At 44.9% G+C, this 24144-nt stretch overlaps 1 protein-coding gene across 1 annotated transcript in view; it reads right to left on the bottom strand.

Moving 5' to 3' along the window:
• RAI2 (retinoic acid induced 2) overlaps positions 1 to 24144 on the bottom strand; it is a 44774-nt gene that overhangs the window by 20063 nt on the left and 567 nt on the right. The window lies entirely within an intron of this gene.

Raw genomic sequence — 24144 nt, 5'->3', positions numbered from 1 at the left:
TGTCTCCAGATCAAAGGACCACTTGATAGCAGTCACCAAACGCCTTCTAGCAGAACACCACCACTCATCTCAAACTTCACACATCCTCCCAGGAAAGGCCACTATGCTGACATGTTTCATGATTTATTCCTAGGATTAGCTGCAATGGAAGGAAGTGGTAGCACATGGAAATGTGGCATCAGCAGAGTTTGGGGAATCCAATTCTGGGGGTGCACATTGTACTGCTGTGAAAAATGGAGATGGTGCAGAGTACAAGACACAGAGTTCTAGGCATTAAAAAACCAACCAAACAGAAAACCCAAACGAACAACCCCCCCCTCCTGCCCCCCCAAATAAAAATATGTAGGGAAGACAAAGAGGTGAATGGAGGAAGAAAACCTAGAGCTGCTGGCCCAAGGGAAAAGATGAATGAAGCTGCAGAGAACACAAGAAGTAGAGGTGGTGGAAAACTGAATTTGTTAGGGAAGATAGAGAAAGCAGGGACAAACAAAGAGTTGCTGTTCAGTGCCCTTAGCTTCCAGAAATCAGACTCCTTGAGAGATGTCTACTGTGTTTCTAAAACAGTTGCCAAAGATGGATGAAAAATTCTTCTGACCACAGTGGAAGAAGTGATCTATTTTTGTAACTGAAAGCTGGAAAAGAATAGGCTTGTCTTGATCGTACCACAGAAAACCAGGTCATGTTAACAGGTGTACTTGGGCAAACCATGCTCTTTTACAGACCTCCATGGGCTCTCCACGATTCAGCTGTGAAGGTCTGATTTGGACTGAATGCTCAAATGAAGTGACTGGCCAGCAGTGGAGTCCCAGGGCATCTCCACAGTGTGATCTGCAAAACTGTTCTCAGCTAAAATTGCAGGAGCTGCATTTGTGTGGAATGAAAATATATTGAGAACAATGTTTAAGGCTCTTGAAGAAAAATATTTTACGTTCTGCCTGTAGTCAATCCCATACACAAATCCCCCTGCAGTTTGCCTTCTAGAAGGAAAGAATATTACACTGAAGCCATTCCTAAGCAATAGCACTTCTTGTGATGACCAAAAATGAACTTTAAATTTATGTTGTCTCTTACTTAGCCATTAAGAAATTTCTTATCATTGCCTTGAAGCCACTAATTCCTGTGGTCTGCTTGGACCCACTTTGTGCTTCAAATTCTCAAATCAGCACAATAGTGAAGATTATTAGAAAATGTGTGTTATGCTGCAGCCAGTAAACACCATAAAGAGCATCCTGAGATTTACGACACAAGGTTGTTGATTTGACAGACAGCCTTCAACCTGAGAAATAAAGTAATTATGGAAATAGAGTCTGAAAAACAAACAAAATATATTCCCAAGTCAAAGCATAAAAGAACATGAAAGAGCCAAAGAAGAGTCAATACAGATTTTCAATTTCATTATTTTGATTTAATAAAATTCTTTGGATAGTGTTGCTTGCTCAGTACAAGCATAAAAATTGTAATGGCAAATACTGTACTGTGATTTATGGATTGAAAAGTTGTCTGATTTCATTATGCTGGTAAATATAACACTGCAAAAACCTTCTCTTGGAAAGCTATTTCTAAATTGCTACATCAATATTAAGATAATCAGAACTGATATTTACTTTTTACAGGAACAGCACATGTCTATATGTCCACATGGGCACATACACACACACAAACTTCCATTTTTAACCTTTCTCCATTCTTTGGATCATAGGAATACATGCTACAGGAACTGCTGATTTATTCTGAACCAACCCATGAAGTTACAAGGGGCCCAGCCCAGGACGTTTTTACTGATTGTACCCTTTTCTCCCACTGAAAGTAATTCAAACAGAAGTACCCAGCAGAAGTTCAGTTCAATCATTTGTTATCCCAGACTTATGAAGGTGTAACTTCACCTTCAGTTTACAATGACAGAATTGATGGATAAATCACTGAAGCCCTAAGATACACAGTCCAACACTTATGTTAACTGCTTATATTTTTCAGCTGGAGTAGTGCATGGTAAATAATTTTTAACTAAACTTTGCCTTTTACTCATGGTTTTGCAACAGAAGTACAAAGAAGTACGTTAAGGTGGATTTCAGGTGCCAGAGAGCACACAGAATTATCAACAATATCTATGGGACAGGAGGCTGACAGGGAAGCAAAGGATGTGAGACAGCACCAGTGAAGGAGAGGCAGAAGTGAGGAGGCAACGTGGCCAGAGAGGCACAACCATGTCCCTCCACAAAGTGGAGCCTGGTGTCCCTGCTGATTCCTGCCTTTAACGCCTTGTGCCACACACGTGACCTGGCTGTCCCCAGAGCGATGCCTCTGCAGCACATTCTCCACAGCTGGCTCACACGGCCCACGGCTCACAGCCCACGGCTCACACAACCCACAGCTCACACAACCCACAGCTCATGGCTCACACAGCCCACGGCTCACACAACCCACAGCTCACACAACCCACAGCTCATGGCTCACACGGCCCATGGCTCACAGCCCACGGCTCACACAGCCCACGGCTCACACAGCCCATGGCTCACACAACCCACAGCTCATGGCTCACACAGCCCACGGCTCACACAACCCACAGCCCACGGCTCACACAGCCCACGGCTCACACAACCCACAGCTCATGGCTCACACAGCCCACGGCTCACACAACCCACAGCCCACGGCTCACACAGCCCACGGCTCACACCACCCACAACCCACGGCTCATGGCTCACACGGCCCACGGCTCACACAGCCCACGGCTCATGGCTCACACAGCCCACGGCTCACACAGCCCACGGCTCACACAACCCATGGCTCACACGGCCCACAGCTCACACAACCCATGGCTCACACGGCCCACAGCTCATGGCTCACACAACCCACGGCTCACACAACCCATGGCTCACACGGCCCACAGCTCATGGCTCACATGGCCCACAGCTCACACAACCCATGGCTCACACGGCCCACAGCTCATGGCTCACACAACCCACAGCTCACACAACCCACGGCTCACATGGCCCACGGCTCACATGGCCCACTGCCCCAGCTCTCAGAGCAGCAACTCTTCAGAGGGGGCACCTGAAAAGGGGCTCTAGAGGGAGAGGGTAATGGGGAAAGCAACTGAAGCACCAAGGACACGGATCTGTCCTCTGCAGCAACTGGAAGAGTGAGGGCACATCCAGCCCTCATAAATAAACCAGGCCACATCCCCATTTCTGCTCGCCATTGCAGGAGCCCACAGGGTGATCCTTCGCCTTGTCCCCCTCGATCACTGTCACCAGGAACAACAACTGGCACTTATCAGCAGAGACATCTCTGCAAACGAGTGACTTCAGGACACAGTGTCCTTCCCTGGTCCCTTGAACCCTTGAGACAATTTACAATGCTGTCACTTGTACATATTCCCTCCTCATCTGCACAGTTCTTGTCTCTAAATTTAACATTTTGCTTTCTAAATAAAAGTCCTTAAGAGTTCTCACAAGACTTTGATGATAAGCCCTTTTACTGATATTCCAGTTCACTTTTCAAAATATTTGCAGATTATAGGATAAAGGGTGTTTGCTTTTATCCCCTCTTCAGGAGATAACGGTTGGGTAACTTATGATATCCAGATGAAAATTTATTGGTTAGCACTGGGGAAAGCGGATCCTTCCCAAAATTAGCCTTTGACCCAGTTAGTCTTTCATAAACAAGCAATGATTTAAAAAATCCTCAGCAGATAAGATGTTTGCAGCCCCAGCATCGACTTGCATAAATGTTAGAAGGTGTAAGCATAACAAAGCTACATCAGCCATATTTCACAGCACCAAGACTGAGGATGGAAAACTATGGAAAACTTCCCTAATGAAATGTCAAAGCCAACTAGCCTCACCACAGCTAATCCTCAAATCTTGATGACAGTGAGGATTACCCAGCCTGCTAAACTGACAAGCGCCCAAGGAAGCTCATCTCCCAGGGATTACACCTCCATTTCGGTTTGCCTGATTCTGAGTTATGTGGAAGAGCCCCGGAGGAAGCAAGTTTCAGCTCATCTATTTCCTTCTGAGGGTTTTCAGTACACTACCCAGTCTTAACGCATCAAGCAACAACATATACACACACACAAACAAGAGTCCCAAATACTGACATTACTGTGCAATAGGCCAGTCACCCGCAGATGCCAGGCAGAAAGCTGCTAACAGATGCTGCAGCATAAACCTTCTAAGAACCTTCATGTTTGGTGACAAAATCCTCTGTTCCCCATTCACGCTGCCCTGATGCTAGTATCTAAATAACGTCCAATATGAGAGATTTATTTTTTTCTCACACTGGCTATCTATAGAAAATCCTTTTTTGTAAGTCTGTTGTGCAGCTTCTGAATGTCAGGCCCAGCAAATCAAAACATTTTATTGTAATTTCATATTGTTTACTTTTGCAAGGCAGGATCTTGGCAGAGACGAGTGTTTCCTCCAGGGACACGGAGGATGGGGCTGGGAGGGAGGGGAGGACGGAGGGATGGAAGGAAGCATTTTAATGCAGACTTCCTGATTGTCTGCTTTAATAGGGACCTGTCTGAAATACAAAGGAAGAGGTAAATAAGACCATGGCTACAAATTTAGAGATGCCAGAGAATGGGTGTGAGGGTGCTCCAGGACCAGCCTACGCAGGCAGTGACAACAGATCAGGGAAGCAGCGTGGCACCAGGGAAGTATCGCCAGCCCCAGCCCACCCACCACTGCCCCTCAGCAGGCTTGGGAGGATCCTGGGGTCCCCATGGCAGGCACAGTCCAAAGGGCTGTGGCCAAGAAGGAGCAGGGAAGAACAGCTTTGCCCAGGCTGCTTCCACTGTGCTCCCACACACGCCTGCAAAGCCAGTGTGACCCCCCTATCCACAGATACTCCTGGCTCCTTGCCCACACCCTCCTCCACCCTCCACAGCCCCAAACTGTGGGCAGGTTTCCCTTCAAGAAAGATGGCACCACCAAGTGCATATTTCTCCATGAGGACCCTCCCACTATTCCATGATGGAAAAGAGAAGGAGGTTCCTTGCACCCATCTGCCCAGAGACATTGGAAAGCACCAGTGATTACACCACAGACATCTGTTTTTCACTGGGTGTTTTCAGGAAGATTTGACGCACAACATTCAAAGGTTTGGGTAAGCAATGTTTAAGTTGATGAGAGCTGATTTAAGTGCTTTAGGTTCGGGAAACAAGGCATTTGTAACATGTCACATTCACACTGCCCACATATATGTGAGTCTGCTGCTGAAGTGATGGTCTTCCAAGAAACCTGCAGGAGACATGGACAGTGCCAGGGCAGCAGTATAGCTGAAAGCAGTTTTATTGACTTTGTTCTGTCCCCAGCTGTCCAACTGAGAGACCTAGACCTTCTCATCTTCTTTAATCCTGGATTCTTGGGGCTGCTCTGCATGAGACGAAGTCTCAGGACACATGGAAGGAGCATGATGCCTTGAAGTCATGACTCGCCCTGTCTCCAGGACCACCCGCAGTCGCAGGCAGACGGGCAGACACAGGCGACAGCTCCCTGCTCCCACTGGGTGCCTGGCAAACCTCAGCAGAGTCGAACTGCCAGCGCTCTGCTCGGCGTAACAAACCTCCCTGTCCTTCGGCATCGCCTCTCTCTCCTTCTGAAGCTTTGTTTTGGTAGAAAGTGGTTCACAAAGACCTTTACACAAACTCACCCAACGACAACTGCTTTATTACGTAAAATGATTCACTGGTGTTTAAAAATCCCACAAACAGGAGTCCTCACCGACTTTATGACTGACTTCCCACGAAGGCACTGAGGCCAGCAATGGCTAATGCTCCATCTGGCATCGACTCCCTGTGAATATCTCTCAGCAATAACAACTGATAGCAGAGCTCGGAGCCTACACATCATCCTCCTGTTTGTACATAAATTCCCTTTAAAAGGATTTCAGCATCCTCACACTGCTTCTTCCCAAGCGTTCAGACTCTTAAAGCCAAGTCAGCCAGACAGAATGGTGCCACACAACTACAAACAATGCGGGACAATTTTTTATTACAATACACGGCACGATTCTTTGTAAAAGCACTGCCAGTAATATGCAGTGTGCAAAAATACACATTCATCATAAAGAGGTTAGATCCTAATTCCTGCAGCTTAATTTCTTCTTAAGGGCACCAGCCCATTTTTCAATTAAGGCAGGATAATATTATTAATCATAAAAAATTGCTGATGTGTAAAATTGTTTCCTTTCTGGCTAGCATTGGCTGAGAGACGTCGGACATGCTGCCTCTGAATTAGTCTGACTTCGTGGCAGTATGGAAGCTGTATCATCCTTTTTGGTGAGGATTCACGCTGCTCCCAGCCTCAGCTATGGGGAAAGGTGCATCCCTCAGGGAATATGAAGTCCCACATCTCTACGGTATCAGGTGCAGGCTGGTAGCAAGGAGCCTATGGATATAGATTCTCATGGAAGATACAACACTGCCCACCGTGAAGCAAAACAGCTGGCATGAATGGGCAGCTCCATGCCAAGAGGATGCTCTAATAGTCTCTGTTGCCTGAGCATTTCCAGGTCACCGTGTTTCAACACCCCCTGAAGAGAAAGAGGTTTCTGCCCCCTCCCTTAATTTTCTGTGCAGAATTTGGTATTATGGGACTCTTTGGTGAGGTCATCAGTGCTTTCTCTTTCATGTTTTTCCCCCTTTCCTCTGCTGCTGAATGGGTTTGCCTAATTCTGACCAAAATAACTGCACACGTTGCCTTCAGATGGGGCAACCAAAAGCAGAATGGAGGGAAGAGAATTTAAGGAACAAACCAAACCCTATAAAATAGTAAGCTGTGAATAACAAAACCTCTCCTTGCCATGTAGTCAGCAAGGGAGACTCCTGGATTCTGACTTGGCAGGATCGAAGAAGATGCCGCAGAGGTGTGGGCATGCCAGCAGACTGCAGAAGGACAGCAGCTCTCTGCAAAGGCACACCCTGGTACCTGGCCCCTCACCCTGCCAAACTGGGGGCCTCTCAGGTCAGCCCTGGTGCGAGTGCCCCACTCCACCCAGGTCAGAATGTTTCAGGTGGACAGGAGGGGACCAGCATGTGCCCTGGTCTTGCTCCTGTAGCAGCCAGCCATGACCTCCAGGAGCCCTTCACGGGACACAGATAGAAGCACCCAAGTGAGGAGCAGGGCTGTTCCAGGCCCCTCTGCACTGGAAATGAACCTCTGGCAGGTTTGCTGAGGGTGATGGAGCTGGAAGGAGACAGCCTGGTTCCTGGCTCCACAAGTGCCTGACGTGTACTTCGGTGGCACAGATCCAGATGAAACGCCTTCTTTCCAGCCATGTGTCCAACCCTTTTTCCATCTAAGGGCAGTTTCCCTTCCACACATCACAAAGTCATATATCCCCTGACTTCTGTTGAGACTTTGCACCCTCCTGCTCACAGGACCTCCCAGGAGCAGCTCATGGCAGTAATCTCCTTGGCAGCTCAACTCTTTGCCCATTGCCTGGAGAACTTTCGGCATCACTCCCAACTTGCGTGCCCCTGCCATTCATCTCTTTCCTCCCAAGTCTTGTTTCTCCCCTGTTCTGGGAACTGCACGCTCCGTATTTTTTTCTCTGTAGTGACCAACCTTCTCCCAGCAGCAGAATTCCCCTCCTGTTTTTCCCACATGATCAACTCCTTAACACTATTCCAGTTATCTGTAGCCTTATGTCATTAGTTTTCTGACATCACCAAATACTTTCTTATCTGTGGCTGGTATTATTTATATACATATATATATAAAAGGCCATCTTCCACCATCTTATCGACTGCTGACTGAGAATAAATCATGTAAGGAGAACAGCCCAGACTTTGGGACCACCTTGGGGAATACCCCACTCCACAGTTGTTGTCTCTTGGCAAATACTAACAAGAAGAGCACATTCACTCTGAAGTCTGAGGAGGCAAATCACATAAACAGAAATGGTGAGTTTCAGCCAAAAAACTCCTTTCTGACAAGAGTCACTGCTATTCATATGACTAGGCTCATTAAGATCAGTGAGAACTGGAAAAAAACTGCAGGATGGAGTCTGCGTGTGTCTCCTGGCTGAGATGTTTAGCTGCATTTTTCCTTGTGAAAAGGAAAACTAACCCTGCACCATGAAAGCAATAAACATAGTGGGATTACTGGTCAGTAACTCAAAGGATACTACTTCAAGCAGCCCTAGAGTTAGTAAGTACTCAGTGACAGTAATTTTTAAAAACAACTGAACTACCAGAGAGAGATTTCCATGCTATCTCTCCCCATACATACATAAAAATACCAGTTTGTACAAATCCAAAGTATGTGAGGTTAAAGCTAATGGGCTGGCTTTGTTGAGCATCTCAAAAATCAAATTAACTGCAATCAAATTCATGGCACAACTCAGGGTTCATTTCATTACTATCAGAAAATTCAATCTCTGAAATCTTACAATATTAAGCTAAAGCAATGATCTTTCTGTTAAAGTTCTCTCTTTTTTCATTTCAAGGTGAAAAAAAGCTGGCACGCCTGGGGAAGGTGAGGGTGATGATTCCCAACAGATACTACTGAAAGCTTGGCAAACATCTAATCAATTACTCTTATATAAAGGAAAGGAAAAAAAAACCCAAACATCCTTTCCAACGCACACTCAAAGACATTTTGCATTATAAATTCTACCTCTTGCCTCTATTTCTACATCATGCCTTTTCTTGCAAAGATTGAGTATATACACAAATGCATATATAGGCACATACACACATGCATAGGTAGGCATATATATATTTAAATTCAAAATACAAATCCATTAGGGAGGTACTTAAATCTGCTCATCGCTGCAGTAACTAATCATATCTGTGTGCTGTACTGTAGGTGGGAAAGTCAGAAGTTCATTGCATTAAATTCAGGCATTTTCCTTTTTTTAATGAAGCTGCCTTTTTGGTTTATTTCACAATAAGCACTCTTTAACCTTACTGCAAGACCTAGCTGTAGAATACTCACTGCAATTTCAGACTCCTTTTTTATCCCTCCTCTTCAAGGTTTCCAACTAGGTTTCTCTGCAGGAGTCAAGTGCAGTTTTAATAAGGCAGATGAGGCAGGGCTTCTCAACTGCTTTTGATAGAGGTGAGGTGGCCAGCTCTTTATTGACTTTCTGCAGTACTGCAGCTACAGACCGTACAGACAATTTTGTTTTATGAGCATGTAGCAGGCAGGAAACGGGCCTGGAAATTTCCAGCCAGCAGTGTTTGATGCACTGCTTGAAAAGCTGCACAATGTGCATATAAAGGAAACTAAGGAGAGCCTTTTTCATTGTTGTTGTTGTTGTTGCTAAACCATCAGGCTGCAGTTGCTACACATACCTAGGAAAGCCTGCTCAGGAGCCATTTTAAGAATTAATACATCTCAGGAAAAGGAAAGAAAACAACACTGGTTATTTTGTGCATATTAGAGAGTGCTGTATATCAAAGATCCTTTTATAAACACTTGGAAAAATCACATGGGAGGTAACAAGCCACTGAATTATTTTACTGTCCTTTTCTTGTGCAGGCAGCCACAGCACATCCACACTGTATACTGCACAGCTGCACTGACATACACACATCCTCACAAGGGGATGTGGAAAAAGGAAGCAATCATGGGCTGGTATCATGTACTATTAAGGTTTTATTGATACCAGCATGGAGCAACTGCATCACTAATTAATGGATGCACACAAGCTACACACATCCTTCCAATCAAGTGGCAATAAACCCAGGTAGCTTTCTTCACCCTCATACATATATTACTTGAGCTGTTTACCTCGCTCCTTGTTTTTCTGGACTGCACATTGCCCTCTTCCCCCACCATCCCACATCTACACCAGCAAACACATCCTTGAATTCTGCTCTGACACTGGGGAGATGAACATCCATGGCCCTGTTCATGAGCTTCCCACACGGTGCCACTCTGGTTTTAACAGCAGACCTGGTTTGTAACAGCAGACAGGGTCCAAACTAGGCAGACAGGAGGTTTGGAACCCTCCCGCAGAGATGTCTCCACATATGCTGACACAAAAAAACCATTAAAATCAGGTTTGACATCTCTCTGTGCCTCTTTTACTCCCTGCCCAAGGAGGACAACATCCTCTTGCCCCAGGGGAGCACAGTGATGGTGAGCGGATCAAAGACAGCAAGAAGGTTTGGACACTTTGGTGATGGCAGCCTTAAAAAAGCTACAACAGACTTTATTCCCTACAAGAATGTACCCACACAGGGCTGCACACCCCAGCTCGCGCTCGGCTGCAGCAGCAGCAGCTGCAGACCCACCCCCATCAAGGACCGGCTGAGGGAACCAGGACCCACCTCCTGCCGAAGCACTGCACCTGAGCATCCAGCACTGCTGCATGGTACTCAGCACGATTTCACTTCTTTCAGCTAATTGCAAAGCTCTTGGGGATTCTGGAAATAAAGCTATACACACGCAGGCGTTCAAAAACCTTACAGCTACAATGTTCCTATCAGAGGACATACCCTTACTGCCTGCAAGACTTAACTACATCCTTAAATTCTACTGACTTCAGGGGGACATAAGGATTTGTTTAACTTTCATTATACCAGCCATTTGTTTTACAGTTACCTGGATAGTATGTCTTGCCTTTTCATGTACAGCACTGAGCTCCTTGCACAGTAGGGTATTACTTCTTACACATAAATGGAAGAGCAGGTACAAATTGAGGCAGAGGCTGCATATTTAGCTAGCCACCTGCAAAACATGGACAATGACGGGCAGATGATATTGCTGCACACTGCAATGCTATCTGAGTGATAATAAATTTTCACCTGTGACATAAGCATCAGTGGACAGCTACAACATAGTCCTTAAAAAGAGTAAGGAAAAGACAATACCCTTAGCACAGAACATTTCCATACTGTGTTCCGCATTTTATTTTTAAAAATGCAGCTACAGGGAACAGACATCCTGTGAAATAACAGATGTTAGACTCTCACCACACATACATAGCTATAATTCAGGTGACCTTGCTGAATTAGAAAGCTAAACACAAGATAAATGTCCACTTTGTCTCCTCAATGCCTGTCTTGAGCAGGGAAGGGTTGTGCTGGTGTTGAGTTGTCTGTGCTTCCTCCCAGTTCCCCATCTGCAGTTCCCTAAAGTGTGTTCTTACAACACTTCAGCTTGGTTTTCCAAATCAGATGCTGCTGACATCGTGAATCTTATGAATTTTCTTTGCTTACAGGGATTAGACACTGCTTCACTTTAACCCCCCAAGTTGGCAGAAGCTGGAGACTGGCCTGGACCTGCTGCCAGTTTGTGCTCAGGGTCTACCCCCAGTAAGCAAGAGATGCTCAGGGCTTCTGGAGAGTCATATGCAATACATTGATTTAATCAAAATTACATGCCAGTCTCACTCTTTAAAGCAAAACTCAAACAGTCAAAGAATTAATGATTTCTTTAATTCTTAAGATCTTAAGTTTTTTTTTAATTCTTAAGATGTTAAGATCTGTATGTGTTCAAAATACTTTAAGAGAAAAAACAGACTGGCATTGTCTTTCGGTCTTTTGCTGGTGGCAAAGCAGATTATTCCTATCATGTTCTGCAGGGGTGCTGTCAAACGCTGTTTCAGGCTATGGGCCAAAACCTACCCCCAGCCCATGTGCTCAGTTCCCACTGGCATCAATGATATCTCCACCATGGACTGACAGTAGTAAATGGGCAGAGATGTGCTGGCTGCTCAAATGGCACGATCTATGTGCTGAATAATTCATTTTAGACTGTTGTACAGATGTCAAAATGTTATTGCTGATTTCTAGCCAGCAGAATGGGCGTTTCTTCTCCTGATATGAGTGCGTCGCTGCCTGTAATGCCAGAAAAGATTTGGGGGATGTCTCAGCAAAGCCCATACATGGCATGCCTGTGAACATACAATTAAAACGATCATTTTAGGCCACCTTTCACTCTCCTTATTAGGATTCTCCTGTGGATGCACTCACCCAGTGCCTTGAAAGAAGTTTCAGAAAAGCAGCTCAAAACATAGCATGGTTACATAGGTTTGAGTGTAGTCTCCAACAATCACTTCAGCCCTTTGGATTTTTGCTAAAGTCTCATGGAAAAAGTCTAAGTACAAACAACTTAAGAGTAACAGATGAGTTTGGATAACAAAATAAATCCAAACAAACAAAAAAAAACCCCTTCCCCCTGTAAATGGGAATAAATAGATACGTCCTACAGAGTTTGTCAGCCTGGCCGTGGAGAGAACTCTATGGTACAAGTCAAAGATCCTCCTCCCCTCCAAAATCAAGGAAGAGAAAAGGAGTTTTTCTATGTTTCTCCTTTCACTAAACCAGGAACAGACAATACGGTCTGCTCTGAGATTGTCCAGGTGCTGGCTTCCCCAGCCAGGCAACCAGGTGGGCTCCAGCTGCTGATGGACAGCAGCCACCTCCAGAGTGGGGTGGAAGTCCGGTGTGCAGGTAGGCTGGGGTGGCTGGGGGTGATGGGACAAGTGGAAGAAAAATGGGAAAGATCCAAGAAAGTCACAGGTTTTGAACTGAGATCAGAGACCAGGGATCTCTGACACAAACCAAACAAGCAAATGCACCCCATGCCAGCCCAGGAGTGTCAGATGTGTCAGCTAAAAAGTGTGATTTTCCATGCTCGTAGACGGGCTTTTTCTTGTCTGCAGGTCTGTGTGGAAACAGACCTAGGCTTAATGAGGTCTAATTTGTTTTAAATCCATAGGTTTCTTTTTAATAATTAACAATCCCCATCACTCAGCAAAGTCATTCCTTACCCCTGACTACTTGCTATTAGGAATGAAATTTACTGTGAAATACTGTTAAAAGGTGGAAAGCAAGTGACATAATTCAAGTTTTAATTAAAAAATATATATATCACACAAAGCCGGAGCCATCAAAGGAATCATTACCGAATAAGCCAAAAAAACCCCCACCCCAACCCAGTGCCTACTCTTCCCAATTACCCACTTTACTCTTTTCATGCTATTTTAATTCTTCTAATTGACTTCTCTTACTGGATGCCCTATGCCTAGACCATATCTCAGTTTTTCACTCTGTGATTCCAGGAACTAGAGAACGTGTCGGCATCATTACCATGAGCATTACACACCCTCACACACAAGGGTCCAGGAACTACAATTAACACATTAAGAAATAAAAACTGCCAAGGGAGCAACGGAAGATAAACAGCATGGAGCTGATGTAGCAAGAATTCTACTTGGGAAAGGGCTGTCTCTTGGGTAACGGGCAAGGGAGAGGAACTGAAGCACTGTGCAAAGCTGCCCATTTACCAGAGAAAACCCCAAAACCAGTTGAGCTGTCCACACATTAATTGCTTGAAATTTAATTTCACTTAAAGTATTGCTGGCTTTAAACTAGATCTCGAAGGAATCTGAAGGCTCCTGTTCTCAATGAAATAACAATCATGTCTAAACTGGTGGATGTTTCTTCGTATTTGAAAGCCTGCCCTGAATTGCTGTGGGTTTGTCATTATCTTGTTCTCCTCTTTCAGTAGAAACAAGAAATACTTATTTCTTTTACACACACATTAAGATATATTTATTAAAAAATAATAAAAATACCTTTTTCCTGCTTGTCGATATCTATTTTTATGATTGCCTGGGATTTTTTTTTTGTTTGGCTAGTTTGTTTGGGTTTTTTTAAAAAATATATTTAAATAATTGATTTATTTTCCCAATTTTCCCAAGGACTTTTAAGGAAAAAAAATTTAGATTCCAGAGTCTTTTATTTAAAGCTTCCAGTCTGAGAATGTTTTGTGTGAGTAGTCCTGCAGAAGCTGCATAACAAAAACCTGGAAGAGCATGCCAACCATTTGGATACCTATCTGTTCTCACCACTATAACCAAAAGAAATCACGGAGCATGCTGCTCCTTTGGGCATCAGTCTTGCTTTAGCAGACCAGCCAAAGGCCTTAATACTTCTCACTGAGATTAGAAGCCGAAGGAACACGATGGCACAGGCAAGGTTCATGAAATGCTTTGTCTCGTGTCTCTCTCACCTTGGGGGCTGCACAGTCACAGAAAACCCAACAAAAATATTGCCATTAAAATAAAGCCTTTCCTACATTCACTCAAATTCCTGTGCAGGAAAAAGGTGGCAGAAGAGGCACAGACACAGAGGGCAGGATTAGCAGCCTTGCTCAAACCCACCTTTTGGGAGAGAAGGGCACGTCCCTCCCAGCGGGGGCGCTGCCTGTGACCCATGTGGTGCTCAGGCACTGGGTTTCTGAGACAGCGTGATCCCCCCCGCTGCCCCCACGCACGGCTCATCAGTCAACTCAGACATTTCAGCAAATCACATGGCACTTTGTAAAAACATAATTGTTTTTATTTTCCAATTTTCCATGTTTTGTGTAGAGTGCTGCTGTGTTCAAGCGAAGTGAATAAAAGCATAAACAGCAAGCACCATCTGGAGAACATTCTTCCAGCATGCTGAGAAATAGCAGCCGCCTGTGCGCTACCTGCTATAAATAAATGTCATTAAAAAATGTCCAAAAAATTGTTTGTTCCTGTTTGATGGAACTGTAGCCAGTTAAAATTTTCCTTAATCCTGTCTTTAGGTACCCACCACCTTCACAGAAAAAAAAAAAAAAAAAGAGATGTAGATATTTGTCTCTCTTTCCTATGTTAATATGGATATTACTAACAGAGCAGCAACCCTACACGTTATTCTAATAACAGCAACAGAGGTTGCAACTTAAGCGTAACACGTTAACAAAGCACTGAAAATCCAAATGCTTTTTAAATTGTACCAGGTTCACAATAGGGAGATATCTCTCAGCCTGCTAGCAAGAGAACAGGCAAAATTATTCATTCTCCAAACTGATAGTGTATCAGTTTGGAGGGGAAAAAAAGATACCAGAAAGTCCATAATTTATTTTCAGTCTACACAAAGCCACATCTCCCTCTCTGCTGACAAAATACAGACCAAGCTGGCTGTGGGGTTGTGATGAGGCTCTGCGAAGGGTCAGAGTTTGCTGTGTTTGTTTAATCACTGCAATTAGAGCTATGCAAATAATGAAATTGTTTGCTATAGTGGCAAGGCTGGGAGAAAAAAATTAAAAATAAATATTTGGGTTGAGTGATTTAAAAACAATTTTGGTAAAATGAAAAAATAAAACTGTCTAGCTTGTTCTACTCGGATTCAACTTAGAATCCATTCAGTTTGAAATGAAAAATACATTTTCACACGGGAACAAAGCATATGAGCAGTTGTCATTTTTTCCTTCTTTTGTTTTGTTTGTCAGACAAACATTTTCAGCACCCAGAAAGGGATGCTTAGGTGAGCTTGGTGCTTCTTGGGGAGGGAGGAGAACTGACCATCCCTTATCCCAGCCTCAGACACATATTGTGCTGTTGTGCTGGGGCTGAGTGCTGCATCTTTCTCCCTTGAGGAAGCTGCTGCGAGCCCTTCTCTTCCCCCATGCTCTGCTCTGGGCAGCCCCCTGCCTGGGGAGCCCAAGGGTGGCAGGTAGATGTGGCTGTGGAACAGCAGCACTGCCTTTTCTTGATTACACATGGCTCAGCCACAGCTGGCACTGGGTGGCTCTTCCCAGAGCGACACAAGCCCTCATGGCCCACATGAGGTTGGGGTGTGCTTTGGGGTACAGCATGGGGCTGAGTGTCTGGAGACAGACACAGGATGCGGTCTGAAGCCTCCCTGATGAGCCACTAGCCATCAGCAGGAAGGATTTGGCAAAAATTTTGGTGGTTTTCTCCCTTGTTTTAAACCCCTCTTGTACTAGGAGATGTCACGGAGTGAGAGGAGCGAATCTGTCTTGTTCAACAGCATCCACAAAAACAGGCTGGGTCCCTTGCCTGAGAGAGTGGCTGACATTCCTGGCGCACAGGGCACATCACAAGCATAGCCACCCATCATCACTTAAGGGCAAGAGTGGAAATTAAATGATGGACATAAATCAGATTCGGCCCTTCCCTTGAACTATACTGCTTTGTCCAAACCCAAAGTGTTTGTACATTGGTGTGGTCACAGAGCAGCTCTGCTAAAGCTTTGCTTTTGGCTGGGACTGGCCACCACTCCCACTGGAAGCAAAGGCATAATTCCCACCATATTTTATTCTCTGCTTTCATTGGGACTCAATGTGCAAGGAACTGCATGAATAGGGATAAGGGTCCAGTCCCTTTCCTGATGAAATCATCATCTCAAACATAGCAAGGGCAGGAAATAATAACGTGGTTACAGTTCACATTAGCCATGTTTTCCTAATATTTATATTTTAGCTACTTTTATTTACAGAGTCCACTCACACTAGTTAAATTACATACTTTGGAAAAGAACACAAAGGCTGTATGGAAGTGAGTACACTGGACTACTGATTTTGTTAGGATAATAATGATGATTATCATGATTAATCAGCCTTGATGAATAAGATTTTGCCGGACCAGGTGTGGAGGGAAGGCAGGTGGTGGGAACATGGCTGTCTGTCCATGCATGAACACATGCATGCATGAGTATGGGGGGGGAGGGCTGCTCTTTGTTTTGTTTTTGCCTTTGGTCAAATTCAAACAATGTGCAGTAACAAGAAGTAAATGTCATTTTCCTCCCATCCATCTTAATTTGGCATCCATTTTAAAGCTTACCTTTGACCTTTTAAAATGTTAATACACTTAAGCAGATATAAAAACACAAAGCTCCTGGAAAAATTAATCACAGCCATATCACGATGCTAGTCTAAAAATGTAACATCAGTTGTTTTCCTCTTTAGAGAAACATTTGTCCAATGCAGCAGCAGTAACTATGCTACAATTACCTATTATTTCCTTTTCAAACAAATAACCACATTAAATGCTATAGCAAAACCCTTTCAGCATAACCAGCACAACCTACTATGAATCTGTTTTGTTGAGTAACTGCCTAAAATGACAGAAAGGGTCCTGAAAAGGACCTTGAGAAGTCTCCTAACCCATCCCTCTGCCCCAGGCAGGGCCAGCTATATCTAAACCATTCTTGACAGGAATCCTTATTTAGATTTCCTTAAAGTAGCAGCCTTAAATAGAACTGGTAAAAATTGCACAAATCAAAAAATATAATATATATATGTGTGTGAAAAAAATTATATATGTGCATTATGTATACAAATAAGAAACCCTGATCTAAATGGTAAGTATCCCTCTGCTGACCACTTCATACCCTCTAACCAAAGAGTTCAAAACAGGAAACTAATAAAAACACCTCCTTCCTTTTTAAAAATAAAAGGCTGCTCGATTGAGAACCCCACCTCCTTGGAAATGCAGGGGCACCTCTTCTCAAGAAAATCAGAATCATCAGGTCCCAAAATATTTGGGTCTTTATGCTTCGGGGCAAACAGCTCCTCAGTTTCCCCAAAAATCAAATACAAAGTAAGAGAGTTGACCAGCCTTTGCAGTCACCAAAGTGAATCTAAGATGTCTGTAGCCTGTTTGTGATCAAGGGCACCCATCTTGTCTCCCAACAACCATTTCTGGTGGGAGGCTGTGCTAGGTCCCTCCCGGACAGTCACTGCACAGCTCCGGGGTTACATGCTATGAACATGGGCATCCACGGTACACTGCCTTATGCTGCTTCCACTTTCCTGTCTATAGCACTCATGGCATCCAGTGCTACCCCCATCAATTTAATACCCCCCTTCAGGATAGAGAAAGCTGTGGTGACAGCCAAAATACATCCTAAAAGAGAAGTGATGATTTCATAGCTAAACACAGCTGTTACCCAAGCATCCGAAAAAAATCAGTTAGGAACTTAAACATCAAATCCAAACCAAAGGCAGATGCATGCCCTTGGTGAGCCGGAAAGTAAATTCCTTGCATCTGTTTTCTTCCACCTACCAACATTACTTTGGTTGTAGCACAACTGGAGTGTGGTCAAGCAGTTTTCCGCAAAACGAACACAAGCTTAGGCACAAGGGTGTGGGGAGATGTGAGATACTGAGCTTGGCACCACCAGGCCCATGAGAGAACGACACCCTTTCATGTATCCTGCACACACAATGCAACAGAGTTCCAGTGCAGAGCCAAGTTTCTTCTGTCACTGAAGCCTTGTGAAGCCACCCTAACCATACACGGATTCTCCAGATGTGAAAAGGCAGGAGGTAACTCCATCCATCCCCCAGGGACCAGAGATGTATTAAAAGCATGTCACACTAGAACAGAAAGGCTCTTCTGTGTACTCCTTCTTCCTGGATCTGCTTATATGTTCCTACTTCCTTCTGACCTCCCCTCAGCATCCCACAGCCTGCAGAGCAAGCTTTGGCTATGTCCAAAGTCCTCTTCCCCCACCTTTCTGCAGGGCAAACCTCCTGGCTGAGAGCTGCCTCTGATCTCCAGTCCCATCACCAAGGCTGGAGATGAAGGCATCTATTATTCAGACAGTGATGCCTGACTTCTTGGTTAAGAAAATCCTGATTAAAAAACAATGTGTTGCCCTTCCTGTTTGCTTTGCAGTGGCCTTGTGTAGATCCAGCTCTACAGCAAGTGATCCATCATCAACAACCGGAAAGATGTGTATCATGCAAAATACACAAAAATACTTCACATTTCACTTTATTTTCTGTGTCTTCCATTCTCACTGCCCATCTATTTCAATGCTCCTCACTATCATTTTTTTAACCTAAATATTACAGATATATATGGAACACCTAATAGTTTTCTTTTAACCAAGGACCATTTTGTGCAGTATTGTCATGTAAGCTTCAAAGACAATCAAATTTAAAAGAAAATAAACACAATGAAGACACATTTCTCACTTTGTCACTCCTGACCTTTTGTTTCTTGATTTTTTTGCTTACATGAAACAGAATGTACATGTGCTGTTGTCACACCCTTTGTGATCAGTTTATTCATCTTATTCTGATAATCACAGACTAGAACTTCAGTAACACTCCTCTAGTTAATTAGTTTATTCACTAGGCACAGATGAATAACTGATGAGCTACAAAAAGTTGCTATTGTCTGAGTCAGTCACCAAGTAACTAACTTGGCCATTCAGGCAGGGAGAAGTTTTCCTCTCTGAAAGGTGACAAGTAGCTATGTAATGACTGCTATTATTTTCTCAATAAATTCAGAGAAAATAGGACATTGCAGCTAGAAAAACACAGAAAGAGAAATTAGCAGCTACTGTCATTAAGGATTCAGAGACTAAAAAAGAACAGTTGGTGCAATGCAGCTGGAGAGGCTTTTCGGAGTAAAGTGATTATTCTCTGGCCATTAACAAATTATTTTTTCCTGGAATGAAAGACCTGCACTCCTCCAAATAACCTGGCTTTGTTATGAGGAGCACACTGACTGCCAGGGCACGATAGAACCATTGCCCTCTTGGCCCTCCTGGTGGCCACTACACTTCCACCTCTTTGTTTTCATGCCACAGGGAAAGTGCAGAATAATTAAAAGGTTGAAGCACATGCAGACATTGGAAGAGAGACTGGTTTTCAAAATTAGCCTGACCAAATGAATTTGGAGCTGCACCCAGAATGTTCAAGGACCTGCCCGCAGCAGCCACACTGAAGGTTAGTGAGTGAGGTGTCACAGCAAACTTCCCTTACCTCTCTTGAAAATCAGAGCTCATCCCCAACCATCGAAAGATAACATGATGATAAGACATTTATGCACACATTCAGTCAGGCCTGGGGCTTGTTCTGATATCTCTGTGCCTGCCATGGGGGAGGTGGGGGGACTCCAAACCCACACCCAGCTTGTTCTCCAAGTCAATGGCAGTTGCCTTCCTTCTGCTATAGCAGCTGCTCTCTGATCACTCTAAAGGGGGTGGGAGCAATGCAGGGACCTGGAAGCTACTAAGCTGAAGGACACCTTTTTTCTGAAGAGGGTGAAGGAAACAGGAGACCTCCCCCAAGCTCTTTGTTTAATTCTCGAGAACATTTAGCTGTCTGATGTCTTAAATAAGCATTTCCAAACAACTACATGCGCAAATTGACATCAGTGATGAGTGGTGTCCCTCAGAGGTCCATACTGGGACTGGTATCCTTTAATATCTTCATCAATGACACAAACAGTGGGATCAAGGGCACCCTTCACTCTTTGAGACCCCACCTGGAATACTGCATCCAGCTCTGGGGTCCTCAACACAGGAAAGACACGGACTTGTTGAAGCAGGTCTAGAGGAGGGCCATGAAGATGATCAGAGGGTTGGAGCACTTCTCCTACGAGGACAGGCTGAGAGAGCTGGGGCTGCTCATCCTGGAGAAGAGAAGGCTCCAGGAAAACCTTACAGCATCTTCCAATACCTAATGAGGACCAACAGGACACACAGGGACAGACTACAGGGACAGATGTTTGAGCAGGGCCATAGCAATAGGACAAGGGGTAATGGTTTTAAACTAGGGTCAATTTAAATTGGACATAAAGAAGAATTTTTTTTACTGGGAGCATGGGGAGACACTGCAACAGGTTGCCCAGAGAGGTGGCAAATGTCCCATCCCTGGAAACATTCCAGGTCAGGTCGGACAGGGCTCTGAGCAACCTGATCTAGTTGAAGATGCCCCTGCTTACTGCAGGGGGGTTGGACTAGATGACCTGTAAGGTCCCATCTAACCCAACTATTCTATGATTCTATTAACTAGGAAATATAAAAGGATGCTGGAAACAGGTCCTGCTCAGAGGGATCCAGTCGCTCACAGACAAAGCAAGCAACTGAGTCTGGAGCTGCAGCTGCCACAAGGGTCCCCAGGACACCCAGCCATCCACAGAACTGGCAAAATCTTACAGATGTGACCCTGTAAACTCACCCATGTTACAGCACTGCTCTGTACACTAAAGGACAGCATGGACTGATCTGGGTGGGAGTGGGAAAAAGGGAAAGCCAGAACTACTAACAAGCAACATTAAATCACCCAGCTCCTCCACAGAGTGGCCTGTTTACAGAGTAGCTCAGTGCCCTGGGAGGGATGGGCACTATTGCAAACCCAGGAAAGGAGATTCCCTTGGAGAACTGAGACAGGCTAACAAAGATCCCCACAGCCTAGGATACAGCCAACTCCTTTTTGAAATCTAGAGTCTGCTGGGAGGATTTAGGCCTACGGCTTTGAACATAAGATACGGAAAACTTTTTCATCCTGAAAACAGTCTGTGAAACTCAAGCAAAGCTGAGAAGTGTTTCACTGTATTGTTATTCTGTAGATGCTGTTTCTGGAGGCAGGACCCAGCACAGCCTGATCTCAAAGCCATCCATGGCTAGCACCACACATCACCAACCATCTCCTTCCTCTCAAAATAAAACAAAATAAAAGCAAGTACCCCCATAAATCATTCATCCATCCCAGTTTCATAACAAGAATATTTGTCATCTCCCATTTTACATCCCTTTCTCTGGCTGCTTATTCTACAAAGCCACCATTTCAGCAGCCTGTGCATACAGACCAGCAAGCACACAGCACCACAACAGCTCCCACATCCCTATCCTCCTGCCTGCAGACAGGATGGCCACCTCTCTTCCACAAACCCTCACCTACACTGCCATAGATTTTTCAGGGTATTTTTTAAAATATTTTTTTTATCAGTAGCTCTGGGGCACCCATCGGAGGAACTCAGCTACTGTAATAATCATGTGATTTATGTAAAAGTAATTGGGGTTAAACTATCTGCCACATCAAACTCTTCACATTTGGCCCCATCTTTAGGACCTAGAAACATCTGAAATAAATAAAGCCATGTGTCATTTAACAGGGTCTGGGCTTAATTAGGATCATTCTGGATTTTATGGGAGAAGCCTTGTCCTGCCAGCTTTACATAGCTAGTCTATCACTTGCAAGGTTATCTGCTTTTTTTCTTCCTTTAGTACCTACATCAAAATATTTTTCCACACAGCTCTTCTTATTCTTTTTTTTTTTTTCATCCTCCAACCAGCCGGATGACAACCACTCCTTATCTTTGGCTGTCTTCCATGCTAAAATAAGAATGCCGTTGTTACGCTGAGGGAGCTGCACCCTTCCACCTCCGTTCCCTCCCGACCAGCATGCAGCTGCCTCGGCAGGAATGCCTGAGGTTCTGGTCATTTTTCTGTGATGTTGTTGCAATTTACCCTTTAGCTACAATTTGTATTTCTAAATCACACCAGGCCTCTCGTGCTACGGGTATTGTAGCCTCAAGTGACAGTCTCTGTCCTGAAGAGCTGGTGATCCTCAGCCCATCTCCACTGCCACTGCTTCCCTGGCTTGATGTAGGCTTGCCAACATGAGGGCGAGCACGCAGCCAAGCACAGCTCGAACGATGTCGGGCGATTTGATTAGCAGCAGAGAATGACTGGATTAGAAGAGGGGTAGGATTAGAGATTGATGAGTTGCTGTGAGGCTGCTACATCTGTATGATTGGCTCCAGCAGCAGTATTTGAATGTCAAACTGTATCCCCTTGGAGCACAGAGGTACCACCTACATTGGGCTTCAGACTGCACAAGGCAGCTGGGGGAAAGCAAGGGGTTTGAGTTGGGGTCTAAACTGACAACCCTGTACAGATGAGACCTTGGCAGGGCAGGCAGAGATGAGGAGAGAGGAGAGAGAGAAACATGAAATTATTTGCCCACAGCTACATTGGCAGTTTGTGTCAGAGGCAGAAACGGGAGCCAGATTTTTAAAAAAAAAATTAGTTCCTCATGCAGGAGATGAGCCAGACGCCTTTGTTACATCTAAATGCATTTTTCCCCTGTAATTCATACTGCTGCAGGCTCTGCACAGTGAACTCAAACATCCTGAAGTTGTGGGGTGCTCAGTGTGACCTGCTCATTGCACATGCCATGACCGCTACACGACCAGCGCCATCCTCCAGCCCATGCCTACAATGCAATCAGCGCACGTTGCAAAAGCTTATCACTTGCTTTTTTTTGGTAGGAAGTGATCAGGACCCTGCAAAACCCATCACTGAGGTGACTTCCAGTCTGCCAGATAGCTCTGGCTACTGGATCGCCTCCAGAATTTAATGTATACACGGGAACTCAGCATCGCTCTCCAGTCAACTCAGTTATCCCCTCTTCAAATTTGGCTTCAATCATCTCTGAAGGTGAAAGAGACTTCAGCTTCTCCCTACTGGAGATCCTCACAGAAATACTATAAAGTTCATCAGAGGTGCCAAGGACAAAATAGTGAGGATGCATTAATTGATCAGGCTGCTCTAGCAGAGTGGTGCAGGAAATCACACCGGCTATCAGTAGCCCCCTCTGCTAGTTACTGTAGTTACATGTGTTTAACTGGGGCCACTCACAGAGTCATGAAATGGAAGAAAAGGCTTTTCCAAATTTACATATTAAAAAAACAGAGGTGTGCTGATTTCTGTCCTATGGAGTGTTTCAGGCATAACATTAGTAATCAGTAGCGTATTTGCGAGGAATTCTTTACTTTGAATGCTAAGCCGATTTGTTAATGATAAATGACATGGAAGGTTACTCAGAAAAAAGAACATTTCCTCATCAAGTTTAAATGGAAAATACCTGAAGAATTAATGGGCAACCAGATACTCTTCCCTCTTTAACAATACATCCCCATTAGACAATATATATACTTTGAACCCCGCATTTAAATAATTTTTTAAAAAATACTTCTGATGGAGAACGGCACGCAAGAAAACTACCATCAACAACGGTAAATAAACCAAAGCCGAACCAATCTCTCAAAAAAGAGGTGTGTGTGGGGTGAAATGAGAGAATGAGAATAACTGCCCTGCAACTCCCGCCCAGGGCGCTTGCACCCTGCCGCATCTACCCGGAGGGATGCAGAACTTCTGGAACGCGACACTTCACCCTGGCACCCACCGCCACGTACGCCCGGAGCGCTGCGACGCCGGCGCAGATGACCCACACCCCGCGACAGCCTCATCCAGAAAAAGCCATTAAGGGAGACGCAGGTGACAGTCCATCCGCCTGGCAGACTTCGCCAGGAAGCCGGGCGACAGCGGGAGGAATTTCTGCCCCAACTTCGAAAGGGTAAATTCTCCTCCCGCTTCTCGCCTGTGCCCGGCTACGCGAGGGATCCCAAATCATCCCATTACCGCCCATCTTGAAATCCATCCTACATTTTTTAAATCTCCTTCCCCCCAGAGCACGGACCGGGCGCTAAACGCCGCCGTGCCCCTGCCGTGTGTGTTTTGTCGCCCGTGGGGCAGGAGCCAGGAGCCGCGGGGGGCGATGCCTAGCCCCGGCACGCGCCGTTCCTCCCCGCGCACCCACGGCC

The sequence above is a fragment of the Coloeus monedula genome, assembly GCF_965178545.1.
Source record: "Coloeus monedula genome assembly, chromosome: 3".
NCBI classification, from domain to species: Eukaryota; Metazoa; Chordata; class Aves; order Passeriformes; family Corvidae; genus Coloeus; species Coloeus monedula.
This window is presented reverse-complemented; position numbering and strand designations above follow the sequence as displayed.